Source organism: Callorhinus ursinus, unplaced genomic scaffold (assembly GCF_003265705.2).
Source record: "Callorhinus ursinus isolate GAN/ISIS: 27379988/994484 unplaced genomic scaffold, GSC_fseal_2.0 scaffold44, whole genome shotgun sequence".
Lineage (NCBI taxonomy): Eukaryota > Metazoa > Chordata > Mammalia > Carnivora > Otariidae > Callorhinus > Callorhinus ursinus.
In genome coordinates, this window is record NW_027397106.1 from 4877372 (window position 1) to 4883334 (window position 5963).

The 5963-nt window shown below is 48.5% G+C and overlaps 2 pseudogenes; both read left to right on the forward strand.

The window, feature by feature from the left end:
* The first annotated feature begins 305 nt into the window (after nt 1–305).
* LOC112832413 (26S proteasome non-ATPase regulatory subunit 4 pseudogene) lies at nt 306–1493 on the forward strand (annotated as a pseudogene).
* An 853-nt stretch (nt 1494–2346) lies between these two features.
* LOC112832166 (actin, cytoplasmic 1 pseudogene) lies at nt 2347–4184 on the forward strand (annotated as a pseudogene).
* Nucleotides 4185–5963: the final 1779 nt, after the last annotated feature.

Below are 5963 nucleotides of genomic sequence, written 5' to 3' on the forward strand. Positions count from 1 at the left end.
ACTGTCGAAGCAAACGTACGGGTTAGTCTCTTTGACCTTGGGGTAGGTGCTTTCTTAGATATGACATCTAAAGCACCATCAATCAATCAAATCGAATTAAAAACTTTTGGGACGCTGGGTGGCTCAGTGGGTTGAGCGTCTGCCTTCGGCTCAGGTCATGATCTCAGGGCCCTGGGATGGAGCCCTGCATCGGGCTCCCTGCTCAGCAGGGTGTCTGCTTCTCCCTCTGCCCCTCCCCCCTAACTCATGCTCTCTCTCAAATAAGTAAATAAAATCCTTAAAAAAAATTAAAAACTTTAGAAGAACCGGTTGGGGAGGGAGGAAGGTGGCAAAATGGTGTTGGAAAGCACTATGGTTTGCGTGGACAACAGTGAGTACATGCAGAATGGGGACCTCTTACCCACCCGGCTGCAGGCTCTACAACATGCTGTCAACATAGTCTGTCACTCTAAGACCCGCAGCAACCCTGAGAACAACGTGGGCCTCATCACACTGGCCAATGACTGTGAAGTGCTGACCACACTCACCCCTGACACCGGCTGCATTCTTTCCAAGCTCCACATTGTCCAACCCAAGGGCAAGATCACCTTCTGCACTGGCATCCGCGTGGCCCATCTGGCTCTGAAGCACCGACAGGGCAAGAATCACAAGATTCACATCATTGCCTTTGTGGGAAGCCCCGTGGAGGACAAGGAGAAGGATTTGGTGAAACTGGCTAAACGTCTCAAGAAGGAAAAAGTAAATGTTGACATTATCAGTTTTGGGGAAGAGGAGGCGAACACAGAAAAGCTGACAGCCTTTGTAAACACATTGAACGGCAAAGATGGAACCGGTTCTCATCTGGTGACAGTGCCCCTGGGCCCAGCTTGGCCGATGCCCTCATCAGTTCTCCGATTCTGGCTGGTGAAGGTGGTGCCATGCTGGGCCTTGGTGCCAGTGACTTTGAATTCGGAGTGGATCCCAGTGCTGATCCTGAGCTGGCCCTGGCCTTCCGTGTCTCTATGGAAGAGCAGTGGCAGCAGCAGCAGGAGGAGGAGGCCCGGTGCGCAGCTGCAGCCTCCGCGGCTGAGGCAGGGATTGCTACAGCTGGGGCTGAAGGCTCAGACGACGCTCTGCTGCAGATGACTATCAGCCAGCAGGAGCTTGGCTGCTCCGGGCTCCCTGACCTAAGCAGTATGACCGAGGAGGAGCAGATCGCCTATGCCGTGCAGATGTCCCTGCAGGGTGCAGAGTTTGGCCAGGCAGAATCAGCTGACATCGATGCCAGTTCTGCCATGGACACATCTGAGCCCGCCAAGGTGAGGGCCAGCGTTGACTCCCCACCCCCATCACGTATCAAGTCCCCTGGTGTTCATGTCCTTAGCCCTCTAGGCCTGGAACCGTTCTTCAGGGTTTCATAGATGAGCTTTTTGAGGAGCAGAGGGAAAGAAACACCTAGATCTACGTTTCTTGTTTGTAAACCTTGCTAAGGCAACAGAATGAACACAGTCCGGGTTGGGTAAGTGTCCTGATGTTCTATAATTTTCCTTCCTTCTTGGTGGGAGCAGTCTGGACTGGTGTATAAGATATTGTCTTCCCAGGAGGGTGAAAGAGGGTCTAAGGCAAAGAAAAAGGAGGTGGTGTCTGACAGCAAGAAATCTGAACATGATGGCATCTGTTTTTATCCTGTATGCTCAGGAAGCAAAGTTCCAGTTTCTCTGTTTGGTCACTAATAAATGTGTGAGTTTGTACCATTAAAAAACAAAAAACAAAAAACAAACTTTTGTGCTTCAAAGAACACCATCAAGAAAATGAAAAAAGAAAACTGATAGAATGGGAGACAGTATTTGAAATCATCTATCTGATAAGAGTCTAGTATCCAATATCTGTAAAGAACATTTGCAACTCAGGGGCGCCTGGGTGGCTCAGTCATTAAGCGTCTGCCTTCGGCTCAGGTCATGATCCCGGGGTCCTGGGATCGAGCCCTGCATCGGGCTCCCTGCTCAGCGGGGAGCCTGCTTCTCCCTCTCCCACTCCCCCTGCTTGTGTTCCCTCTCTCACTGTGTCTCTCTCTGTCAAATAAATAAATAAAATCTAAAAAAAAAGAACATTTGCAACTCAAAAATAAAAAGACAAATAACCCAATTTAAAAATTGGCAAAAGATTTGAATAGATTTTTTCCTAAAAATATTTATATAGAGAGAGGGAAAATAGGTATTTCTCTATAAATATATAGAAAAGGGCCAATAAGTACTTGAAAAGGTGCTCAAGGTCATTAGTCATTAGGAAAATGCAAATCAAAACCACAATGGGATACCATTTCACACTCACTAGGATGGCTGTAATAAAAAACAACAGACGGAGATCGCGTCCACCCCGCGAGCACAGGCCCCTCGCCCTCGCCGCTCCGCCGCTGCCACCGCCGGTTTACACCGCCCCCAGATCGCCATGGATGACGATATCGCTGCGCTCGTGGTCGACAACGGCTCTGGCATGTGCAAAGCCGGCTTCGCAGGCGACGATGCCCCCCGGGCCGTCTTCCCTTCCATCGTGGGGCGCCCCCGGCACCAGGGCGTGATGGTGGGCATGGGCCAGAAGGACTCCTACGTGGGTGACGAGGCCCAGAGCAAGCGGGGCATCCTGACCCTCAAGTACCCCATCGAGCACGGTATCGTCACCAACTGGGACGACATGGAGAAGATCTGGCACCACACCTTCTACAACGAGCTGCGCGTGGCCCCCGAGGCCCCCCTGAACCCCAAGGCCAACCGGGAGAAGATGACCCAGATCATGTTCGAGACCTTCAACACCCCGGCCATGTACGTGGCCATCCAGGCCGTGCTGTCCCTGTACGCCTCTGGCCGTACCACTGGCATCGTGATGGACTCCGGGGACGGGGTCACCCACACTGTGCCCATCTACGAGGGGTACGCGCTGCCCCATGCCATCCTGCGTCTGGACCTGGCTGGCCGGGACCTGACGGACTACCTCATGAAGATCCTCACGGAGCGTGGCTACAGCTTCACCACCACCGCCGAGCGGGAAATCGTGCGTGACATCAAGGAGAAGCTGTGTTACGTGGCCCTGGACTTCGAGCAGGAGATGGCCACTGCGGCCTCCTCCTCCTCCCTGGAGAAGAGCTACGAGCTGCCCGACGGGCAGGTCATCACCATCGGCAACGAGCGGTTCCGTTGCCCGGAGGCGCTCTTCCAGCCTTCCTTCCTGGGCATGGAATCCTGTGGCATCCACGAAACTACCTTCAACTCCATCATGAAGTGTGACGTCGACATCCGCAAGGACCTCTACGCCAACACGGTGCTGTCCGGGGGGACCACCATGTACCCCGGCATTGCCGACAGGATGCAGAAGGAGATCACCGCCCTGGCGCCCAGCACAATGAAGATCAAGATCATCGCCCCTCCTGAGCGCAAGTACTCTGTGTGGATCGGAGGCTCCATTCTGGCCTCTCTGTCCACCTTCCAGCAGATGTGGATCAGCAAGCAGGAGTACGACGAGTCCGGCCCCTCCATCGTCCACCGCAAATGCTTCTAGGCGGACTGTTACTTTAGTCGCGTTACACCCTTTCTTGACAAAACCTAACTTGCGCAGAAAACGAGTTGAGATTGGCATGGCTTTATTTGGTTTTTTAATTGTTTTTTTGTTTTTGGATTTTTTTGGGGTTTTTTTTTGTTTTTTTGTTTTTGTTTTTTTTTGGCGCTTGACTCAGGATTTAAAAACTGGAACGGTGAAGGTGACAGCAGTTGGTTGGAGCGAGCATCCCCAAAGTTCTACAATGTGGCCGAGGACTTTGATTGTACATTGTTTTTTTTTTAATAGTCATTCCAAATATTGTGAGATGCATTGTTACAGGAAGTCCCTTGCCTTCCCAAAAGCCACTCCATTTCTCCCTGAGGAGAAGGGCCAGTCCTCGCCCAAGTCCACACAGGGGAGGGTGATAGAATTGCTTTTGTGTAAATTATGTAGTCCAAAATTTTTTTAATCTTCGCCTTAATACTTGTTCTTTTTGTTTTATTTTGAATGGTCTGCCATCATGGCCCCCCTTTTTTTGTCCCCTCCAATTTAAGATTTATGAAGGCTTTTGGTCTCCCTGGGAGAGGGGTTGAGGCACAGAGGCAGCCAGGGCTTTCCTGTACACTGACTTGAGACCAGTTCAATAAAGTGCACACCTTAAAAAAAAAAAAAAACAGACAATAAAAAGTGTTAACAATGTGTGAAGAAATTGGAACCCTCATAAATTGCTGGTGGGAATATAAAATGGGGCAGCCACTGTAGAAAACAGTGTGGTGGCTCCTCAAAAAACTCAATATAGACTATATGATCCAGCACTTCCACTCCTATTCCACTGCATGCCCAACAGAATGGAAAACCGGGACTTGAATAGATCATTGCATGCCAGTGTTCACAGCAGCATCATTTGCAATAGTCAAAAGTGGAAGCAATCCAAGTATCCATCAACAGCTTCATGGATAAGCACGGTGATATAGCCATACAATGAAATATTATTCAGCCTTAAAAAAGAAGGAAATTCTGACACCTGCTACAACATGGATGGACCTCGAAGATATCATGCTAGTGAAAGAAGCCAGACACAAAAGGCCACCCATTTCATGATTCCATTTATATGAAATATCCTAGTAGGCAAATCCACAGAGAGAGTAAGTAGATTAGTGGTGTCGGGGGCCAGGGAGAGGAAGGATGGGGAGTGACTGCTAACGGGTATAGGATTTCTTTTTGGAGTGATGAAAAATGTTCTGGAATTAGAGGGTGGTGATGGTGGTATGACCTTGTGAATATACTAAAAACCACTGAATTGTGCACTTTAGAAGGGTGAATTTTATGTTACGTGAATTGTCAATCAACAAAAAAAGCTAGTGTTGGTTCATAACTTTCCTGGGAGCTTCCTGGGTGATATCTGAAATTGGCCCCCAATGTGGAGGCAGGCCACTCTAGGTTGGAAGGTGATGGTTTTAATAAACAAAGGGAACTTACACACAAGGCTTGTTTTGGGCAGCAGCAAGACAAATGGATCCCTGCACCTGCCCACCAAATCTTAAAAGTTTTTAAAGAGGCCTTAACTGGATTCAGTCACGTATACCACGTGGGTGTTTTCAACACCATTACCTCAAGGCTATGTCCTTAGAGCTGCTTCTGGAGTTGGGAAAGATAAGCAGAACCACGTTCCAAGGACAGGGGAAGAGGGAAGGAGCTTCTATCACCTGAGTCCAGATCATGGGTCAACTGTTGGTCACAACTTTTTGGTGACCTTCGCCAGCATGCTTATCATGGTAAGTTTGGAAACAAATATTTTTAAAAAGAAGAAAAAGCACCTCCCACGTTTTTACCAGGATGATGTCACAGGCTAGGGGACACATCAGCAAAGGAGGTGGGAAAAGATGGGGTGAGTGTAGCCAGTGTTGGGGTGACTGCTACAGACCTTTGGAGGGCCTGAATGTCAGCTTAGACTACGTGCGGGACAAGGAAGAGCCATGAAGTGTTCTGGAGAGAATAAGCCGGCCCCAGCTGGGAGGTCATGCAAGAATCTGGGCAAGAAGCAGGCTCCGATGGTGGTCACCATCCCATTGAATACTGAAGATATGTTCTTCCTGTAAACCAGTGAGTGTTCATCATGTGTATGCACAATAAACAATGAATGGCGATGGCAACATTATTTACGAGAGAGAGAAAATGGAAACCACACCAGTGTCCAATAATAGGATCTCTGCAGTTGTAGGAGAGAACGTCACATGGAAAGATGTTCAAAATACATTAAGGGAAAAAAGCAAACACACTAAGAACCTGATTTTTGTAAAAAAAAAAAAAGTTATTTATAACCCCATCTTTATATCCAAGTGGAGATAGAGAAGCTAAAATGTTACTGATAGTTCTCTGCTTGGTGGAGTTAGCTTGACTTTCTTTGTCTTGTGTTTTCTTTTTTTTTAAGATTTTATTTATTTATTTGACAG